The 23,596-nt window shown below is 40.5% G+C and overlaps 1 protein-coding gene and 1 pseudogene across 10 annotated transcripts in view; one reads left to right on the top strand and one right to left on the bottom strand.

The window, feature by feature from the left end:
- ZNF644 (zinc finger protein 644) overlaps positions 1 to 23,596 on the top strand; it is a 130,447-nt gene that overhangs the window by 19,456 nt on the left and 87,395 nt on the right. The window lies entirely within an intron of this gene.
- On the bottom strand, positions 10,950 to 11,469 carry LOC118675551 (annotated as a pseudogene).

Genomic DNA, 23,596 nt, shown 5'->3' with positions numbered 1-23,596 from the left:
CCCCAGGAGGTGGTGTGCAGGAGGCAGCTGATCGATGTTTCAAACTCTTTATTCCTCTCCCTTCCTTCTGTAAAAAAATAAATAAAATATATATTTAGAAAAAAATGAAGATAGTGTAAGGAGCCTTTGGGACAACTTCAAGCATACCAACATCTGAATTATGGGGGTGCCAGAAGAAGAGAGAGAGCAAGATACTGAAAACCTATTTGAAGAAATAATGACAGAAAACTTCCCCTACCTGTTGACAGAAATAGACTTACAAGACCAGGAAATACAGAGAACTCCAAACAAGAGGAATCCAAAGAGGACCACACCAAGACACATAATTAAAATGCCAAGGGCAAAAGACAGAATTTTAAAAGCAAGAGAAGAACATTTACCTACAAGGGAGTGCCCATACAACTGTCAGCTGATTTCTCATAAGAAACTATGCAGGCCAGAGGGAGTGGCAAGAAGTATTCAAAGTGGTGAATAGCAAGCACCTACAACTAAGAATACTATACCCAGCAAAGCTATCATTTAGAATTGAAGGTCAGATAATGAGCTTCACAGACAAGAAAAAACTAAAGGAGTTCATCACCACCAAACCACTCTTATATGAAATGCTGAAGGGTATTCTTTAAGAAGAGGAAGAAGAAGAAAAAGGTAAAGATAAAAAATATGAACAACACAGTGACAACAAATACATACCATCAAGTGAATAAAAAATCTGATGAACAGAATAAACTGGTGAATGGAATAGAATCAGGGGCATGGAAATGGAACAGACTGACAATTTTCAGAGGGAAGGGGTTGGGGGGATTCGAGAAGAGATTAGACAAAGGTCTTATATGCATGTATGCATTACCTGTGGACATAGACAATAGGGTGTCAAGGGCCTGGGATGGGGTGGGAACCTGGTGGAGGGGAGCTGTGGGAGGAAAATAGAGGGACATCTGTAATAATCTCAACAATGAAGATTAAAAAAAAAAAATAAGGATGTCACGTTAAAAAAAAAAAAATAATGGAACCAGCCTGGCCAGGTGTGGCTCAGGTGTTTAACATCAATCCAGGAACCAGAAGGTCACTGAATCCCAGATATCATGGTAAATTTCAGACACCAGAAATAAAGGGGAAAATCCTAAAAGCTTTTGGGTATAGAGCATATAAAAGAGATTAGGGCCCTGCCTGGTTTGGCTTAGTGGATAGAGCCTTGGCCTGCAGACTGAAGGGTCCTGGGTTCAATTCCAGTTAAGGGCACATACCTGGGTTGCGGACTCAGTCCTCATTAGGGGGTGTGCAGGAGGCAGCCAATCAGTGATTCCCTCTCTGAAATCAATACACACACACACACACACACACACACACACACACACATACACACATATAAGAAGCCCGTTGCATGAAGATTTGCACAATGGGCCTTCCTTCCCCTGGCTGCTGGCACCGGTTTGCTTCTGGCACCTGGGACCCAGGCCTTTGGTCCAGCCGCAGTGGAGAAGCCAAGCCTCTTCAGTCTTCAGTCTTTTTTTTTTAAAATATATTTTATTGATTTTTTTTTACAGAGAGGAAGGGAGAGAGATAGTCAGAAACATCAATGAGAGAGAAACATCGATCAGCTGCCTCCTGCACATCTACTGGGGATGGGCCAACAGCCCACGTACATGCCCCTGACCGGAATTGAACCTGGGACCCTTCAGTCTGCAGGCCAACGCTCTATCCCCTGAGCCAAACCGGTTTTGGCGCAGTCTTTAGTCTTCACTCTGGCCAGAGCCTTCAGTCTTCGCTCCACGCAAGATTGTATGCAAATTAACTGCCCTCTTTGTTGGGTTAATTTGCATAGTTGCTCTGATTGGCTGGTGGGTGTAGCAGAGTGACACCAATTTGCATGTTTCTCTTTTATTAGTGTAGATATGATTAGGAATCACTAACTTTAGTAAGTAATCAATAGTGGAATAATGCCTTCAAAATCCTGAAGGGAGTAGGCTAAAATCATGAAACATGAGGTTATTAGACTACCTTAAATGCACTGTATCTTGGGAAGTTGCTAGAGGACATGATTCCATCAAAATGTTAGAGTAACCAAAAAAGAGATAGGATCCAGTATAGAAGAGAAATGATTACCTAGGGCCGTGGTCGGCAAACTGCGGCTCGCAAGCCACATGTGGCTGTTTGGCCCCTTGAGTGAGGTTCTTCCACAAAATACCACGTGCGGGCGCACATGTACAGTGCGATTGAAACTTCGTGGCCCATGCGCAGAAGTCGGTATGTTGTGGAAAAGCCGGTATTTTGAGCCGCTATCACCTAGGGTGATAGTGAAGGGAGATGATGAGAGGGTGGCTGTGCAAGTGGATCTGAAGAGTAATCAGTTTAGATTGGGACAGGAGGAAAAGGGCTGTAGAAAGGGATCTAGAAACACATAAACAAAATGGAGGGGATTTTTATCTGTAGTTTTACTGTAATGTCTTTGTCTGGTTTTGTTATGAAGGTAATAAAGGGTTCAAAAAAATGAAGTGGTGCCATTTTTTCTGTTTTTTTTTTTTTTTTATAAAGAGTTTGGATAAGATTGGTGTCAATTCTTCTATAAACATTTGGTTTAAAGGTACATTTCATCAGAGAAGCCCTCTGGTCCTGGGCAACCTTCTGAAATAGATGTAAATCAGATTTTCTATATCTTGATCAGTTTGGTAGTGTTCTTCTGGGAATTTGTCTCTTTCATTAGGTTATTTAATTTATTAATTATGTTCCCTTATAATCCTTTTTATTATAAAGTCAGTAATAATCACCTTCTTTTCATTCCTGATTGTAATTATCTGTCTTCATTTTTCTATGGTCAGTCTGACAGAATGTCAATTTTGTTGCTATTTTAAAATTGTTTCATTTTTTTCTGTTAAAATTCTTTTTTTAATACATTTTTTGTCTAAAGTTTTACATATGTCTCCGTTTTCCCCAATTAACGCTACCCCCCACCCCCAGCCATTCCCACACACAGGCAAGCCCCCACTGCCCCAGTGTCTGTGTCCATGGGTTATGCTAATATGCATGCATACAAGTCCTTTGGTTCCTCTCTAACCCCCCTCCCTCCCTACCATTTGCCTCTGGATCTATTCTTGTTCATCAATTTATGTTGATCATTATATCCCACATATGAGTGAGATCATGTGATATTTATCTTTCTCCAACTGGCTTATTTTGCTTAGCAAAATGCTCTCCAGTTCCATCCATGCTGTTGCAAATGGTAAAAGTTCCTTTTTATTTTTTTTTTAAATATTTTACTGATTTTTTACAGAGAGGAAGGGAGAAGGATAGAGAGTTAGAAACATCGATGAGAAAGAAACATCGATCAGCTGCCTCGTGCACACCCCCTACTGGGGTTGTGCCCACAACCAAGGTGTACATGCCCTTGACCGGAATCGAACCTGGGACCCTTCAGTCCACAGGCCGACGCTCTATCCACTGAGCCAAACCGGTCAGGGCAAAGTTCCTTCTTTTTTATAGCGGCATAGTATTCCATTGTGTCGATGTACCACAGATTTTTAATCCACTCATCTGCTGATGGGCACTTAGGTTGTTTCCAAATCTTAGCTATGGTAAACTGTTCTGCTGTGAACATAGGGGTGAATATATCTTTTCTGATTGGTGTTTCTGGTTTCTTAAGATACAGTCTTAGAAGTGGGATCACTGGGTCAAATGGGAGTTCCATTTTTAACTTTTTGAGGAAACTCCATACTATCTTCCACAGTGGCTGTTCCAGTTTGCATTCCCACCAGCAGTGCATGAGGGTTCCTTTTTCTCCACATCCTCGCCAGCACTTGTCATTTGTTGATTTGTTGATGACAGCCATTCTGACAGGTGTGAGATGTATCTCATTGTTGTTTTGATTTGCATCTCTTGAATGATTACTGAGTTTGAGCATGTTTTCATATGTCCCTGGGCCTTCTCTATGTCCTCTTTCAAAATGTGTCTATTTAGATCCTTTGCTCATTTTTTTATTGGATCATTTACCTTCCTTTTGTTAAGTTGTATGAGTTTTCTGTAAACCCTTATCTGAAATATCATTGGCAAAAATGTTCTCCCATGCAGTGGGCTTTCTTGTTGTTTTGTTGATGGTTCTAGATAGCGGTTCTCAACCAGTGTGTCACGACCCCTTTGGGGGTCAAACGACCCTTTCACAGGGATTGCCTAAGACTATCGGAAAACACATATATAATTACATATTGTTTTTGTGATTAACACATTGTTTGCGGGTAGTTTTTATCGCGCGCTAATAGGTGGTGCGGGACATTTTTGCTAATTTTTTGCGCAAATGGCAATGTTCAGTAAAATTACGATAACTTTAGTTTACGTATTTATACGTTACCCGCATTCTACCCCTAGTCTATAAAAAACATATTTATACGTGTCCCGTGCTCTACTACACTGGTAAAACTTATAAATACGTAAAACGTGTAAATACGTTTCCCGCATACAATGTGTTAATCACTATGCTTTAATTATGTTCAATTTGTAACAATGAAAATACATCATGCATATCAGGTATTTACATTATGATTCATAGCAGTAGCAAAATTACAGATATGAAGTAGCAATGAAAATAATTTTATGATTGGGGGTCACCACAACATGAGGAACTGTATTAAAGGGTCGCAGCATTAGGAAGGTTGAGAACCACTGTTCTAGAGGAAGGCACACTTCCAAGCTCTTTCTGTGAAGCCAATATTACCCTAATCCCAAAATCAGATAAAGACACCACAAAAAAAGAGAACTACTGGCCAGTATCTTCGATGAACATAGATGCTAAAATCCTCAACAAAATTCTAGCAAATCGGATTCAGCATTACATTAGAAAGATTATATACCAGGACCAAGTAGGATTTATTTCAGGGATGCAAGGATGGTACAATATCCACAAATCAATAAATGTGATACATCACATAAACAACTTGAGAGACAAAAATCACATAATCATCAGTCAGTGCAGAAAAAGCATTTGACAAAATCCACCACTCTTTTCTTGATAAAAACTCTCAGCAAAGTGGGAATGGAGGGGTCATACCTCAACATAATCAAAGCCTTATCTGACAAACCTACATTCAACATCATACTCAATGGGCAAAAACTAAACTCATTTCCCCTAAGAACAAGATCAAGACAGGGATGCCCACTTTCACCACTCCTGTTCGATATAGTACAGGAAGTGCTAGCCAAAGTGATCAGACAAGAAGAAATAAAAGGCATCCAAATTGGAAAAAAAGAAGACGTAAAACTGTCCTTATTTGCAGATGACATGGTACTATACATAGAAACCCCAAAGACTCCATAAAAACACTACTAGACCTAATAAATGAATTTGGCAATGTAGCAGGATACAAAATTAACACCCAGAAATCTATGGCCTATTTACACACCCATGATGAACTCACAAAAAGAGAAATGAAAAAAAAAATCCCATTTACTATTGCACCAAAAAAATTAAGATACCTAGGAATAAACTTAACTAAGGAGGTAAAAGATCTGTTATAATTCTTATTTCCACCCTCTCTCTACTTCTGATTTAGTTTGCTCTTTTTTCTCATTTCTTAAGGTGTAAAGCTAGGTTATTGATTTGAGATTTTTTTAAATGTAGGTATATATAGCTATAAATTTCCCTTTAAACACTGCATTCATTTCATCCCATAAATTTTGGTGTATTATGTTTTTATCTCAACATCCTATCTAATAAAAGAGAAACATGGTAATTGGCGTACGACCGCTACCCTTCCCATTGGCTGATCAGCGAGATATGCAAATTAACTGCCAGCCAAGATGGCGGCCGGCAGCCAGGCAGCTTGAAACTAACATGAGACTTGCTTGCTTCAGTGACGGAGGACTCCAACGTTCCCCGCCTGCCTTGCCAGCCTCTAAGCTTGCAGTTTAAGAAACATTTTAACAAATATAGAAGCTAAATAAAACCCCAGAAACCTGCTTTCAGTGAGCCCGGGATCTCAGAGCTGGAGTTATACATTGTTTCGATTATAGAACCGAAACAAACCAGATACCTGCCTTCAGCAGCGGAGGCCTAAGAGCTGGAGCCTCAGAGCTAAAGCTGCCCAGAATAAAAAAAAAAGAAAGAAAAAAAGGAGCAGTTGGGAGCTTCAGTCGGCCTGAAAACAGCCCTCAGCCCCTCACCCAGACTGGCCAGGCACCTCAGTGGGGACCCCCACCCTGAAGGGTGTGTGACCAGCTGCAAACAGCCATCATCCCCTCACCCAGGCTGTCCAGGCACCCCGGTGGGAACCCCCACCCTGATCCAGGACACCCTTCAGGGCAAACCAGCTGGCACCCACCCATGCACCAGGCCTCTATCCTATATAGTAAAAGGGTAATATGCCTCCCGGCACCGGGATCAGCGTGACAGGGGGCAGTGCCCAAACCCCCTGATCACCCTGCGGTTCTGTGTGTGACAGGGGGCGGGGCCACAACCTCCCTATCCGCCCTGCTCTGTTTGTGACAGGGGAAGGCGCCCCAACCCCCTGATCAGCCCTGCTCTGTGCCTGATAGGGGGGAACTCCCCAACCCCCTCATCGCCCTGCGGCTCTGTGTGTGACGGTGCGTCGCCTCAACCCCCTGATCGGCCCTGCTCTGTGTGTGACAGGGTGCGGCGCCAAGCCCCCCCCACCCCCCCCCCCCCACGGGCCCTGCTCTGTGTGTGACGGAGTAGAGCCATAACCTCCCCATCGGCCCTGCCCTGAGTGTGATAGTGGTGGCGCCCCAACCCCCTGATCGGCCCTGCTCTGTGGGTGATAGAGGGCGGCGCCCCAACCCCCTGATCTGCCCTGCCCTGAGTGTGACAGGGGGCGGTGCCCCAACTCCCCTATCGGCCCTACTCTGTGAGTGACAGGGGAGAGTTCCTCAACCCCCGGATTGACCCTGCTCTGTGCGTGACAGGGTACGGAGCCCCAACCCCCTGATTGGCCCTGCTCTGTACATGACAGGGTACGAAGCCCCAACCCCCCTGATGGGCCCTGCTCTGTGTGTGATGGGGTGGCGCCGCAACCTCCCCATCGACCCTGCCTTGAGTGTGACAGGGGGCGGTGCCCCAACTCCCCAATCGTCCTTGCTCTGAGCCCTACAGGGGCTGCACCTAGGGATTGGGCCTGCCCTCTGCCACCCGGGAGCAGGCCTAAGACAGCAGGTCGTTATCTCCCAAGGGGTCCCAGACTGCGAGAGGGCACAGGCCGGGGTGAGTGACCCCCCTCCCCCCTGAGTGCACAAATTTTTGTGCACCGGTCCTCTAGTCCTATATAATAAAAGGCTAATATGCAAATTGACTGAATGGTGGAACCGGTCGCTATGACGGGCACTGACCATCGGGGGCAGACACGCTCAACGTAGGAGCTGCCCCTTGTTGGTCAGTGCACTACCACAGGGGCAGCGCCGCTCAGCCAGAAGCTGGGCTCATGGCTGGTGAGTGCAACAGCGGTGGCGGGAGACTCCCCACTCCACGGCAGCGCTAAGGACCCCTTGGGGGATGTCCTGCCGGGAGCAGGCCTAAGCTGGCAAGCGGACATCCACTGAGGAGTCCTGGACTGTGAGAGGGCACAGGCCGGGCTGAGGGTTACCCCCCTCCAGTGCACAAATGTTGTGCACTGGGCCTCTAGTATTCTATAATTTAGCATTCATGTCTCATATTTTTTTTTCCTTTGGCATATTGGTTATTTAGGACTTTGTTGCTTAATTTCCACATATTTGTTAATTTCCCAGATTTTCTTCTCATTTCTAGTTTCATTACATTGTGTTTGGAGAACATACTTTGTATGATTTAAGTTTATTGAAGCTTATTTTGTAGCCTAACATATGGTCTATACTGGAGAATGTGCATTTGAAAAGAAAGTATGTTCTGCTGTGGAATGGAGTGTTCTGTACAGGGATGGGCAAAAATAGGCTTACTGTTGTTTGTATGGAAAATAATACAATAATTAACAAGTAAATAATGCAAGAATAAACTCTCTTGTTTCGTGTACAACTATAAGCTTACTTTTGCCCACCCCTGTATATTGTCTGTTAAGTGCTGTTAGTTTAATGTTCAAGTCTTCTATTTCCTTGTTGCTTCTCTGTCTGGTTCTATCCATTATTGAAAGTGAGGTGTAAAGTCTCCAGTTATTTTTGTTTGTTTTGATCTGTTTTCAGTTTTTCTTTTTCAATTTTGTAAGTTTCAACTTCATATGTATTTGTTCTTAGGTATACATGTTTACAGTTGAAATAGAATTTTTGATGGATTGATCCTTTTGTTGTTATGAAGTGTCCTTTTTTTTGTCTCTAGTAACAACTTTTTTCTTAATGTCTATTGTGTCTGGTAGTGTATGGCTACTCCAGCACTCGCGCTCTCTCTCTCCCTCTCTCTCTTTTGTGAATCCTCACCTGAGGGTATTTTTTTCATTGCTTTTTTCAGAGAGAGAGAGAGAGAGAGAGAGAGACAGAGACAGAGACAGAGACAGACAAGAGAGACATGTCAACTGGCTGCCTCCTGCATGTGCCCTGACTGGGGGCAGGGAGAGAGCCCGCAACCCAGATACTTGCCCTTGACCAGGAATCGAACCCACAATTCTCAGGGCTGACACAGAAACACCAGCTGGGGCACCAGCTCTCTTTTGATTATTGTTTGCATGATATATCTTTTTCCATCCTTTTGCTTTCAATTTATTTGAATCGAAGTGTCTCTTAAAGGCAGCATGTAGTTGAATTGTGTTGTTGTTTTTTAACTGATTTTGCCAATCTCTGTTTTTTTATTAGAATGCCCAATTAATTTGCATTTAATGTAATTACTGATAAGGTAGGATTTATTGTCTGTCCTTTTGCTATTTTTTTTTGTATATTTAAAGAATTTTTTTGCTGTTGTTGCTCCTCTCTGTTCCTGTACTATTGTGGTTTTGTTTTTTTGTCCTGAATAGCTTATTTTCTAATACCATTGAAATCCCTTGTTGGTTTTTTCACATAAATATGTTTTTCATTTTATAGAGATTGACCTGGGAATTACAATTCAACTTTATTCTAATCAAATTCAGATTCATATCAACATAATTTCAGTAATATACAAAAATTTTCCTCCTGTGTAGTTCCACTCCTTCTCTTATTATTTTTGTCATGGAAATTACATCTTTATATATCTTTTAAGTCAATATGAGTAAACAAGTTACAAATTTAAAAATGTTTTATATATTACCTCTACCATTCTCTTTATTTTTTTCAAGTGGAGTAGAGTTACTATCTAGTGTTCTTTTACTTCAGCATTTTGAAAGACACTCTTTTGTATTTCTTATACATCAGGTCTGCTAGCAACCAGTTACCTTATTTTTGCTTCTCTGTGAATGTTTTAATTTTTCTTTTATTTTTGAAAAGTAGTTATAGATTCTTGGTTGACAGTCTTATGCCCCCCCGCAACCCCCCCCCCCCCCCCCCCCGCGCTGGTCCCCCGCAGTACTTTGAATATGTCTTCCCATTGCCTCTTGCCCCCATGGTTTTTTATGAGAAATTAATTTAATTACATGTGACAAGTTTATCTCTTGCATCTTCCAGGCTTCTTCTTTTATTTTTGACAGTTGACTAGATATGTCTAGGTATGGGTCTCTCTGAGTTTATCCTCGTAGTTTTTTGAGGTTTTTCGTGTTTAGATTATTGTTTTTCATTAAATTTGGGGGAATTTTTAGTTATTATTTATTCAACTTTTTTTCCCCCCTCTCTTCCATTATGTGTATGTTTTGATATGTTTAATGGAGTCCTTAAAGTACCCTTTTTTTCCATCTTTTTTTTTTCCTATTTCTCAGTGGATAATCTCAATTGACCTATCTTCAAATTCTCTGATTTTTTTCTCTTGCTTGTTCATATCTGCTGCTGAAACCTTGAAGTGAATTTTTCATTTTAGTTACTGTACTTTTCAACTCCAGAATTTCTTTTTTTTTTTCATGATTTCTCTTTATTGGTATTTTCTACTTGTTAGACATTCATCTCATACTTTCCTTCCGTTCTTTAGACATGAATTTCTTTTAGTTCTTTGAACATGTATAAAGTAGCTGATTTTAAAACTTTGTCTAGTGAGTTCAATGTTTGGGTTTCCTCAGGGACAGTTCCTATTGACAGTTCTTTTGCTTGAGTATGAGCCATAGTTTTTTTAAAATGTCTTCTTTATTTTATTGAAAACTATACATATAAAATAATGTGGCAGCCCTGACAATCAGATATTCTCCACTCCCCAGTGTTTGTCATTGTTAGTTTGTTGTTGTTTAGTGTTTTTTCTGAATTCTGTAAATCTATATTCTTTGTTGTGTATGGCCCCTACAGTGTCTCTACTCAATTAACTTAGTGGTCAGCTCATGATTGGACAGAGGTTTCCTTAAATGCCTGGGACCACCAGTAAGTCTCCCAGTCTTTGTTGGGGCACAGCTTCAGCACTCAGCCAGGAAGTTTGTAACTTGCTTTACTGTTTACTTTCTGCTTGTGTAGAACTTGCAGGTTAGCCAGAGGCAAGCCCTTAGGGCCTTTGTAGGTCTTTCCTGAGCATGTGTACACCCCTGGATATGTGCAGAGCCCTTTGCTATGTGTAACCATCTATATTTTTAAGTATATATTGGAGCTTTTCTATGTCCTCAGTTTTTATGTTTTTTAGTTAGCTTATTGTTTGCCTCAACTGTTATCCACTGCCTTGGTCAGCCACAATATTAAACAATTGCCTCTGATTGTTTTTGTCATACTTTTTTGCACTGACTGAGCTCTGTGTCAGATTGAATTAGGATAGTTTTGGGAGTGGGGTCTTCCAGGATACCACTAAATTTGTCAAATAATGACAGTACTTGGGGGATGGGGTAGTGAAAGAGCTCCCACCCTCTTCTGCCCACCTTAGGTGGCTGCTAGGCTACTGGTTTTCATGAGGCTTATGGAGTGTTGGCTTTTTCCCTAGTTAAACAATGATTTTATTTCTTGAGTACATAGACATTTTATGCAATCAGGGCAAAGGCTATGGATGACTCGTATTTCCAGTTGAGAAGGGAGAACTTCTTTGGTCTTATAATATCAAGCCCCAACCAGTGAATATGGCTCTCTATCAGAATCAGATGGAATTTAGTGTCCTTAACCTTTCTGTTCCTCTCAAGATGCTTTGAACAACAACAGCTTTCTTAAATGGTAGAGATCCTAAGGAAGATCAGGAGCAAGTCCTTTGGACTTAAGAATTCTCAAGATTATATTGCCTATCACAAAAACATACTTGTGCAACACCATGTGAGTCAACATCACACAGATTTGTGAGGGAGTCAGGTTCTTCTTTGCCAGTTTGTAGATCTACTCCTTCATGTCCTAAAATGGCAACTTCAGCCAGGTGGGGATGCTGTGGTGGTGTGGAAGAGCCTACTGGGACAAGCGCTTCCCAGGACAGGAGCATGCATTCAACTCATGATGGCTGTCAGGCAGTGAAAAAGAGAGCATCAATTGGGAACACTGCAGGAAGCCACCTAGCATGCTGGAGGTCAGATGTTGGCTTTCAAAATTACTGTGGATCTGGGGTGGGAGGATGGGAGTAAGGCAAAATAATATTCCACAAAGTTTGCTGGGCTTATCAAGATTTAGCCATCTTTCTTAATAAATTCTTCCCAGATTGCTGCAAGCCTTTGGTTAATATTTAGAGTTTGGGAAAGTTGACTCTATTTTTGCCAGTGTTCTTGTTGGTTTAATAAAGGAGATGATTTTTGAATGTTCTTATTTTGCTAATTTTGCTGATGTCTTACTGTTGAATTTTGAGAGTTCTTTTATGTGAGCCTTTGTTAAGTATGTAGTTTGCAAATATTTTTTCAAATCTGTCACTTATTAAGCCTCTTAACAGTGTCTTTCACAGAGTAAAAGATTTTTATTTGATGAAATCTTGTCAAATATTTTCTTTTCTGGATCATGCTTTTGGTGTTTTTCTAGCTCTAGATCCTAATGATTTTTCTCTTCTACAAGATTAATAGTTTTACAATTTACATTTAAACTTATAATCTATTTTGAATTAATATTGATATAGTGTGTGAGATTTAGGTCACTATTCCTGTCCCCCCCCCTCCCCCGCCCCATGTATAGCTAGTTGCTCCTGCAACCAAATGTTGAAAAGACTTTTTGTTCATTTGCTTTTGCACTTTTGTGAAAAAAATCAGTTAGCCATCCTCATGTGGTGCTGTTATATAATTTGGGGGAGTTACAGCAGGATATAAAAGAGTTAAGTCATTTTCACATATTAGATCCAAAATGAGGCAACCAGATCCAAAATGAAGAATGAAAATACTGCTACAGAAGTACTGTTTAGAATGGGGTGTGAGGTGCTGTCTTTCATCATAAGCTTCATTTGATTTTTAGAATATGCATTTATATAACTTTGAAATAAAAACAAAATACTGGAATTTCAGCGCCTTAGGAGAAAATTCAAGCCTTAAATGTTTAGTTTTACTTTTGAAACATTTTTACTGTGGGAAAAATACTCAGAATAATGCATGGAAAAATATACAACTTAAGTATTCAAAAGTGCATATCATACCTCCTTCCTTAGGGGAAACTAATTATCCTATCTTTTATGGTAGTCCTTTGTTTGCTTTATATTTTTACCATTTAAAAATACATTTTGAACTATATATTTTTCTTGTTAATGAAAGTTATATAAATGGATCCTACTTCCAACATTCTTTGTGATTCATCTCTATTGTTGCATATGTTACTGTAGTTCATTCATTATCATTGCTATACAGTATGTTATTTGAATATCCACTGCTTATTTATTATTGATGGAAATTTGGGATGTTAACACGTTTTTGAATAATGCTGCTATGCATTTTCTTGTACCTGTCTCCTAGTACACAGTTATATTTAGTAAATACACACTAATATGGTTAGAGTGGATCTACGATAGATTTTAGGACATACTCAGATTTTCCCCCCAAAGTGTTTGTGACAGTTTATAGTCTCATCAACAAAGTTCTTTTCGCACTTCATCTTTACCAACACTTTGTATTGTTAATTCTACTTTTAGCCATTCTAGAGGGTGTGTAATGTTGCCTCATAGTTTTTATTTTTATTTTTAATTTTCCTGTTTCAAAATGTGGTTGTACTTTTTTGTTTTTATTAGCCAGGTTTTGTAAATATTTTCTGTGTATTTGAAAAGAATGTGTACTCTGCAGTTTTTTGGATGCAATATTTATATGTATTTAAGTCAGTTTTGTTAACCATGTTAAAAACTTCTACATCTCTACTAATTTAATTTCTGCATGTTGGTTCAATGTAGAGAGGTTTGTTAACTTTTTCTATTGCTATTATGGATTTGTCTTTCTTATGTTGCTATTCATTGTTTTACAGATATATATGAATCCATGATATTGGGCACACAAATTTAGAATTGTCCTTTGTTTCTGATGAGTTGAATCTTTTATCATTATCTCTGGTAATGCTTTTTGCTTTGAAGTCCACCTTGATTAATAATATCATAGCAGTGCCAGCCTTCTTATAACTGGAGTTTGTGATTCCTTTTCTTCCCCAAATTTTTGTTTAAAAATTTTCTGTGCATTTATGTTTTAGAGCTATTTGATGTATACACCATATCATTTTACTTTCAATTCCATCTAACACTCCTTGTCTTGTAATTATAACATAAAGTTTGTTTAGATTTCATATAATTACTGATGTATTGATGTTTACAACTGATCTTATGTGTTTTCTATTTATTCTGACTTTGTTTTCTTTTTCTCACCTTTCTTGCCATCTTTTGGATTAAGTGTTTTTATTACTTCTCACCTTTCCCCACCTTTTTAAAAACACTGTTTTGTCTATGGCCTGAAGTCTGATTTTTATCTAAAAATATCCCTCTTTTCACCTCTATTTTTGAAGGATAGTATCATTAGATATAGAAGATGTTGTTCCAACACCTCCATTATTTTCTGATAAGTCAGCCATTACTTGTATTACCATTTCTCATATGTAAACTCTTCTCTGGTGGCTCTCAAGGTTTTCACTTTGGCCTTTAGCAGCTTGACTATGATATGTATGTAGAACTGGTTCTTTGTGTTTTTTTCTGCTTGGGTTTGTTGAGATTCTTGGATCTGTAAGTTAATGTTATCTACCAAGTTTGGGATGCTTTTGACTATTCTTCAACAAAAATTATTTTGTTCCATTTTTGCTCTTCTTTCATTCTGTATCTATGTTGAATGGGTTATATCTATATTGGACTACCTGAGATTGGCCTACTGGTCTCCGAGGCTGTTAAATTTTCTCCAGTAATTTCACTTTGTTTTTTGGATTGGATAGTTTTATTGCCCTATTTCAAGCTTCCCAGTTCTTTCTTCTGCCTTCTGGTGATTTTAAATTTTATGTAAAAGCTTTTTCTTTTTAATATAAAATTTCTATCAATAGTTTGAATATGTTTCTTTTAATTTTAATGATAGAATGTTTTAAACTCCTTATATCTATATATATAAAAGACTTAGTGACCGGCCCACTGGCCCATACATACAATGCACACTGACCACCAGGGGACAGATGCTCAACATAGGAGCTTCCAAGCTGCAATGACTTTGCAGCAGCAGTTTTCAGGTGACGCACCCTGGAACCAGAGAGGAGGGAGCCTGATTCCTTTCAATGTGCACGAATCTGTACACTGGGCCACTAGTACTAACTATAACATCCAGGGTACTCAGAATCAATATCTACTGACTCTCTTTTTCCCCCTCTGAGTATGAATCAAGTTTTCTGGGTTTTTTTTGTTTTTGCATATCATGTAACTTGTTTGAAAACTGGACATTGTGAATATGTTTTAGTGACCATGGATTCTTAATGTTCCTCTGAGAATTATTGGGTGAAGTTTAGAGTCAGATTTTGAATCTTTCTCTGTGGTTTTCTTGCTTTAGGGATTTTACTAATTATCAACTATTCACCTGGGCGTGGGTTCTTTCTTCTGACACTTCAGCCTTGTAGGGCTTCAGCTATCTGCTGCCCAAATTGTGCACAGCTGAGGAAATGTACCCTTTTGAAAAAGCATCAAATTCAGTACAGCTCTATTTATCAAATGTAGTTTTCTTTTCCTCTGGCCTCTGCCACCTTTTCTGCTTTTAACGCCTTTAGTTCTTCCCTGTGCATACATAGTTTATTAGTCATCCAGTGATTTGGGCAGTTCATACTGAGAATTTTTGTTTCACTCTTTTGCTTCTCTTGCTGCCATGTTCTCCATTTAAATTTTCAGCTGCCTTTCCAGGCCTAAACTCTGAGTCCTATGGTGATACTATCTTTTTGCAGAGATGGTTTTTGTTTGCTTATGCCATACCTGGGGTCTCCAGCAGTTTGGAGTTATCTTAATTAAATTTAGGGATTGGAATTTTTTTTTTTTTAATGTGGCCATCTAGATGTCTTCAGGTAAGGCTGCAGTACGTGCAAGGACTTGTTTAGTTCTGACTCACTAAAGTTAAGTCCTTTGGGATCTCAATTCAAATAGTGGGCAGCATTTAGTATAATTTCCCACCATACTGAACCTTGGACTCCCCTTTTAGTTCCCCTTGCTCTACAACAATGTGAGAAACAATCATCAGTTTCCCAGCTGTGCCATCTGGATTGGCGAATAACTCCAAGGCAAAAGCATCCTTGGGTACTGGGTTTATATCTGTAGGTTTCCATCTTGTCTTGGATCTTGGCCTGGTCATTCTTTACTGTTGTATTAGCTCCTTGATGTCTTCAAAGTGATGATTTTCAATATTTTGTTTAGATTCTCTAGTACAGCCGTGGGCAAAGTACAGCCCGCGGGCCGGATCCGGCCCGTTTGAAATGAATAAAACTAAAAAAAAAAAAGACCGTACCCTTTTATGTAATGATGTTTACTTTGAATTTATATTAGTTCACACAAACATTCCATCCATGCTTTTGTTCCGGCCCTCCGGTCCAGTTTAAGAACCCATTGTGGCCCTCGAGTCAAAAAGTTTGCCCACCCCTGCTAGTATGTCTCAGTAGATGGAATACTGCCTGTTGATAAATATTGCCTATTCTGCTATTAAATTATTTCAGGAGTGCCTAGATCAATGGGTGCATATGATATCATTAGGATAATGTCTCTGTTTCTTGTGTTGGATTTTGTATGTGGTGGCTTCATTCCTAAATATGTTATCTTCATGAGGTAGCAAAGATAGCCAGCCACTGGCTGTTCTGACCTATATCATTCTTATAGCTGTTATTTCCACTGAAGAGTGTACCTTTTCCAGTGCTTGAAAACAACCTGAGAAGGATTCCAAATGTCTCTCTTTGAGCCATACTCCTATGCATAAACAAATTAAAAGGTATTCCTCTGATCAGCCTGGGTGTCACCTGCTCATGCCTTGATTCAGGGACCTAGAATTGGCACAACTGGACAGTTGAGTAAGAATGTTTTCTTGCCCAGCCAGTGTTGCTCAGTGGTTGAGCATCGACCTGTGAATCAAATAATAACTCTTCTAGGGCTAAGAATAATTTTAACATGGTATCTTTAAGATAGAGTTGTTGTGTCAGCTACTGCTGTGTAACAAATTACTTTAAAACTTGGTAGTTTGGAACCAACATTAAAACAGTAAGTCTATGAGTCACCTAGGCAGTATTTCTGGTCTTCACTGGGCTCATTTTTGAGTGTACATTCAGTAGCCAACCAGAAAGGTGGCTCTGCCCCTCTTGGCTGGGTTCTTTAGGATGCCCTGGGATGGGATATCTAACTGTCCTCTCTCCTCCAGTAGGTTAGAGAGGGCTTGTTCTCATGGTGGCAGGGTTCCAAGAGGACAAGTATGCAAGGTCTCCTGGGGCTTAACTCAGAACTGGTGAACTGACATCTGCTTTATTCTACTGGTTGGATTTCCTTATAAGGTCAAGTCCAGAGTTAAAGTTTGGGGAAAAAGACTCCACCTCTTGATGGGAGAAACTGCGAAGCCTCCTTGCCAAATGAGTGGATAAGGGTTGCTGCAGAATTGAGGCTGTTTTTTTTTGCAGACAGACTTTGTGGCTCATGCTGTGTCATTAATTTTTATTGTGTATTTAGTTCTAGGTTGAGCCTTGTTATATTTCAGTAGGAATTGTGCTTGGGAATTGAACTTGGGGCAAGTATAAATTAAATACATCTTTCTGTTCAGTATACAGATGACTCTAGTTATACTTGTTTCATCGGATGTGTCTGTTAGGATTTTGGAAGCATTGTTCATACATAGAATTACCAGTTGTAGGGTAATTGTAGCACCAGTTACAGATATAGAAAGATGATTCATTTGTATCTTTACTGTTTTGGTTATAAACTACAGTGTTCTTTTTGTGTTCATTATTACCATTCTAACTTTTTTAATTTGAGAATTTAACTTTTCTTCTAGTTTATTATTTTCGTATTGTGGTTTTAAAAAACAGATTTATTGAAGTATAATTGACATAGTAAATTACAAATTTTAGAGTGTATAGTTTGAACAGATTTGACATCTATATAAACCTATCAGTAGTTGCCTATCTAAATATCTGAAAACTATCATTTCATATATGTTTCTGGTTTCTAAGGTAGAGGACAACCTCAGTCCCTATTATTCTATCTTGCCCTTGTATTAATTTCTCCCCTTGATATTTTTAAAATTGTAAAATATATAACATTAATCATTTTTAAGTGTACCGTTCAGTGGTAAGGATGTTTACATTGTTGTGCAACAGGTCTCTGGAACTTATTTTTCAACGATGAAACTTTTTACTCATTAAACACTATTTTGTTTCCTTTCTACTTTATTTTTCTCTGATTTTTGACTACTTTAGCTATTTCATGTCAGTGAAATCATACAGTGTTTGTCCTTTTGTGATTGGCTTATTTCACTTAATACAATGTCCCCAAGGTTCATCCATCCTGTCTAATAATAGACAAACATGGTAATTGACCATACCTTCGCTACGCCTCCCATTGGCTAATCAGCACGATATGCAAATTAACCACCAACAAAGATGGCGGCTAATTTGCATACTGCAGGCAGTTCGTGCCAGCATGAGCCACATCCGGGCCCCCGTGTGCCGCCTAAGTCCCGCCCCCAGCTGGAACCCCTGTGTGTGGCCCTGGGCAGCCGGGACCCCCCTGTGTGGCCCTGGGCAGACGGGACCCCCGTGTGTGGCCCTTGCTGGCAGGACCCTCATGTGCGGCCCTGGGCGGCCAGGACCCCCGTGTGTGACCCTGGGCAGACGGGACCCCTGTGTGCGGTCCTGGACGGCGGGGCTTGGCGGCGCAATTGGCCCGAAGAAGCCCTTGCAGGGGCTGCTGGGGGCCCAATCAGAGACACAAACATGCAGGCCCGGCACTCAGCAGCCCCAAGCCCTGCCACCATAGTGCTGGGGCTGCTGGGGGCAGGACCGGAGACACAAACCCACAGGGGGGCCCTGAACCCAGCAGCACCAAGCCCCGCCACCACAGTGCTGGGGCTGCTGGAGGCAGGATTGGAGATACAAACCCGCGGGGGGGGGGGGGGGGCGGCACCCAGCAGCCCCAAAGCCCACCACCTCGGCTCTGGGGCTGCTGAGGGCAGGATCAGAGACACAAACCCTGCGAGCCCTGCACAGGACGGGTGCTCTGCTCCAGGCAAAGTGCTTTCCCTCCAACCCAGCTCTCCCTGGGAGTCTGGCACGGAGGGCGCTCTCCCTGGGAACCCGGAAATCTGCCTCTGGGGCGACTGTGCAGCAGCCACGCCCGGAGAGCCACGGAGAGGGTGCCTACTCATGCGGATGTGTACACTGGCGGAGGCCACGCAGCTGCTATAGTTGAAGTCATCCTTGATGTAGAAGCGGGGGTAGTGGGGATCAAAGTGGTCCAGGTTGGCAGTGGAACCCCAGCTCCCCACCGAATGACTAGAGCACACGGTCCTCAGTCATTTCCTGAGCAGCAGTCAGCCCCGACTGGGGATCAATCTGAAACCTAAGAAGGTGCCCTGGCAGAATGGAACCCAAACCTTTGCTGTAGCAGAGGAGCTCCGACCCATGGCAGGGGCCAGGGCAGCTGGTAAGTGCAGCGGCAGTGGTGGGAGCCTTTGCGGCAGCACTAAGGAGCAGCAAGCCGAGCGGTAGGAAGCAGCAAGCAGGTGAGCAGTAAGGAGGGAGGGGTCCCGGACTGCAAGAGGGCACAGGCTAGGCTAAGGGACCCCCCACCCATCCCCAGTGCACGAATTTCGTGCACCGGGCCTCTAGTCTATATATATAAAAGCCTAAGCGACCATCTGACCGTCCAACCAGTAGCAATGACGCGTACTGACCACCAGGGGGCAGACGCTCATTGCAGGAGCTGCTGAGCTGTGGGTGACTTGGCAGCTGCGATTCTCAGGTGACACGCCTGGAACCAGAGAGGAGGGAGCCCGATTCTGGGGTGCATCACCTGAGAACCACCCTCTTACAATCCAGAACCCCTTGGGGGATGTTGGAGAGCCAGTTTTGGCCTGATCCCTACAGGCCAGGCCGAGGGGCCCCACCGGTGCATGAATCGGTGCTCCGGGCATCTAGTAATGTAACATGTTAACAGGATTTCCTTCTCTTTATTTTGTTAATCCTCACCTGAGGATATTTTTTTCATTGAATTTTTAGAGAGTGGGAGGGAGGGAAGGGGAGAGAAGATAGAAAGAGAAACATTGAAAAAATGGGCTAAGGATCAAAATAGATACTTTTCGAAAGTGAACATACAGAAGGCCCAGAGACATGAAAACATGCTCAAAGTCACTAATCATCTGAGCGATGCAAATCAAAACAACAATGAGATGCATCTCACACCTGTCAGAATGGCTGTCATCCACAAATCAACAAATGACAAGTGCTGGCGAGGATGTGGAGAAAAAGGAACCCTCCTGCACTGCTGGTGGGAATGCAAACGGGGGCAGCCACTGTGGAAGACAGTATAGAGTTTCCTCAAAAAGTTAAATATGGAACTCCCATTTGACCCAGTAATCTCACTTCTAAGACTATATCCCAAGAAACCAGAAACACCAATCAGAAAGGATATATGCACCCCTATGTTCATAGCAGCACAATTTACAGTAGCTAAGATTTGGAAACAACCTTAAGTGCCCATCAGCAGATGAGTGGATTAAAAATCTGTGGTACATCTATACAACGGAATATTATGCTGCTATAAAAAAGAAGGAACTTTTACCATTTGCAACAGCATGGATAGAACTGGAGAGCATTATGCTAAGCGAAATAAGCCAGTTGGAGAAAGATAAATATCACATGATCTCACTCATATGTGGAATATAATGATCAACATAAATTGATGAACAAGAATAGATCCAGAGGCAAATGGTAGGGAGGGAGGGGGGTTAGAGAGGAACCAAAGGACTTGTATGCGTGCATATTAGCATAACCAATGCACACAGACACTGGGGCGGGGGGGCTGGGGGGGCTTGCCCAGGATGGGAATTGCTGGGGGCGGGGGGTCAATTGAGAGAAAAGGAGACATATGTAAAACTTTAGACAATAAAATAAATAAATACATAAAATTTTTTAAAAAAGAAAGAGAAACATTGATGTGAAAGACACACATCAACTGGTTGCCTTCTGCACTTAACCCAGGAAATCGAACCTGCAACCCAGGCACGTGCCCTTGATCAGGAATTGAATCCAGGACCCTTTGGTGTACAGGCCGACACTCTAACCACTGAGCACACTGGTCAGTGCATAATATTCCATTTTATGTATATACCACATTTCCTTTATCCATTCACCTGTCAATGGACAGTCAAGTTGCTTCCATCTCTTGGCTATTGTGAATAATGCTGCAGTGAGCTTGGGTGTGTAAATATCTTGGAAACCCTACTTTGAATTCTTTTGGATTCATACCCAGACTGGGATTGCAGGATCATATGGTAATTCTATTTTTAATTTTTTGAGAAACTTCCATACGGTAATGGCTGCACTATTTACATTCCCACCAACAATGTACAAGAATTCCAATTCTCTGCATCCTTGTCGACACTGATTTTCTGTTCTTTGGATTGTGGCCATCCTATTGGATGTGAAATAATATCTCATTGTGATTTTGATTTATGTTTCTCTTATAATTAGGAAGGTTGAACATCTTTTCATCTACTTGTTGGATATTTGTATATCTATTTTGGATATTTGTCTAGTCCAGTGGTCGGCAAACTGCGGCTTGGCAAACTGTGGCTCATGAGCCATGTGCAGCTCTTTGGCCCCTTGCGTGTGGCTCTTCCACAAAATACTGGCTCTTCCACAAAATACCGACTTCTGCGCATGGGCCACGAAGTTTCAATTACAATGTACATGCACACCCGCACGTGGTATTTTGTGGAAGAGCCACACTCAAGGGGCCAAAGAGCCGCATGTGGCTTGCGAGCCGCAGTTTGCCAACCACGGGTCTAGTCAAATCCTTTACCCATTTTTTTGTGTGTTTTTTTTTTAATGTTGAGTGTTAGATGTTCTTTTTATATTTTGGATATTAACCTCATCAAATACATGATTTGCAAAAATTATTCTCCACTTCTGTAGATTGCCTTTTTCCTCTGTTGATTGTTTCCTTTGATGTGCGAAGATTTTGGTAGGGATTGCATTGAACTTTAGATTATTTTGGGTAGTATAGATATTTTAACAATGTTAAGTCTTTTAGTTCATGAACATGGGATGTCTCCCCATTTATTTGTATCTTTGATTTATTTTAGTAATGTTTTGTAATTTTTTTCATGTAAAAGTCTTTTGCCTCCTTGGTTAAGTCTGTTCCCAAGTATTATTTTTTATGCTTTTTAAATGAGATTTTTTTCATTATTTAGTTTTTCAATTTGATCATTTTTAGTATATAGAAATAACTCATTTTCATATGCTGATTTTATATCCCGCAATTTTGCTGAAATCATTTACTGATTTTAACAGTTGTTTTTAAGAATCTGTAGAATTTTCTACCTAAAAGATCATGTTATCTGCAAACAGATAATTTTATTTCTTCCTTTCCAGTTTGGATGCCTTTTATTTTTCTGATTTATTTGCTCTGGCTAGTACTTTAAGTACTGTGTTGAATAGAAGTAATATGTATAAGTGGGCATCTCATCTTCTTGATCTTAGAGAAAACGTTTTCAGCCTTAATTTGTTTTCACCAATTAAGTAGGATGTTATTTGTGGGTTTTTCACATATGGCTTTGATTATGTTGAGGTAGTTTCCTTCTATTCTTAGTTTATTGATTGTCTCTATCATGCTTTTTCAGCATCGGTTGAGATTATTGTGATTTCTGTCGTTCATTCTATTAATGTGGTGTATTACATTGATTGATTTTTATTTGTTGAGCCATCTTGCCTTCTAGGAATAAACCCAACTTGATCATTATGGTATAATTCATTTAATGTGCTGTTGAACCTGGTTTGCTGAGGGTATTTTTTTTGAGTATTTTTTTCTCAATATTCATCAGTCCTATTGGATTAGGGTCCACACTTACGATTTCATTTGAACCTCATTTATGTCCTTAAAGGCCCTGTCTTCAAGTATACAGTCACATTGGGTGTTAGGGCTTCACAATATGCATTTTATAGGGACACAATTAAGTCCATAACAACTTTTATGTTGTGGTTCTAATTTATTTCCTAGAGAACCTACCATACTCAGTATATTAGTTTTTGATGACTGGTCTAACAGATTACCACAGACTATAGATGGCTTAAAACAACAAAAACTTAGTCTCCCATAGTTCTGGAAGCCAGAAGTTTGAAATCAATATCACTGGACAGAAATTAAGGTGTCAGCAGGATTATTCTCTCTCTGAAGGCTCTAGGAAAGAATTCATCCCTTTCCAACAAAAGATTTTACTTGGCTGATTTTTGCCAATTATATTTCACTTATACATAGTTATTTCATAAAGTAACATGACTAGATCCAGAAGTGATGTGAATTTTTTCCCTCCGATCTTTGAAAATGTGACTTCAACTCAGCCTGAATTTTACTTGTTTTTCTTCTATATTCCTATGTACATTTTAGGATACAACACAGAATTTCTGTAGTCAGTCTACATTGTTATGCTTTTATAATGTGCTCATCCAGTGAAAATGCTAAAATGAGATAAATGAATTTTTGTCGACATTGTAGTTCAGAAAATACACAAGTAAACAGATAGGGTTGATACAGAACTGCTACCAGTTGCTATAGCAGTTTAGAAACACAGCTATACATAGCTGGAGAAATTAAAGAAGGATCTGTCAGGGTGACTGGGCTAAATATTTGAAAAACTAGTAAAAAGGTATTAGTGAAGTTAAAAAGAGATATAAAGGAGGCATAGTTCACCCTCTGAAAAGGTATGAAAGCTGAGAGCATGAGGGTGTTCTGAGAGTTGAAGAATTTGGTGTAGTAGAAGCATGGGGTAAAAGTGAGAGTAAAAATTAGGGGTAGATAGAGATGCAGTTATTGATGGTACTGTTGAAGGACTTGAAGCATAGATATGACATCTTCAATATAGACATTGCAAAAAGATTACTTTTATAGTTCTGGAAAGGATGAATTTGAGAAGATAGTCTGGAAATAGAACAGTTTAGTAATCTAGATATAAATGGCAATAGGTATGCTGGTGCAGTTTTTTGAGAATAAGAATTCAGAAGAGTTACAAGCCTGTTTGAGGCAGGGGAAAGAGATGTT

This window comes from Myotis myotis, unplaced genomic scaffold (genome assembly GCF_014108235.1).
Source record: "Myotis myotis isolate mMyoMyo1 unplaced genomic scaffold, mMyoMyo1.p scaffold_m19_p_2, whole genome shotgun sequence".
NCBI classification, from domain to species: domain Eukaryota; kingdom Metazoa; phylum Chordata; class Mammalia; order Chiroptera; family Vespertilionidae; genus Myotis; species Myotis myotis.
This window is presented reverse-complemented; position numbering and strand designations above follow the sequence as displayed.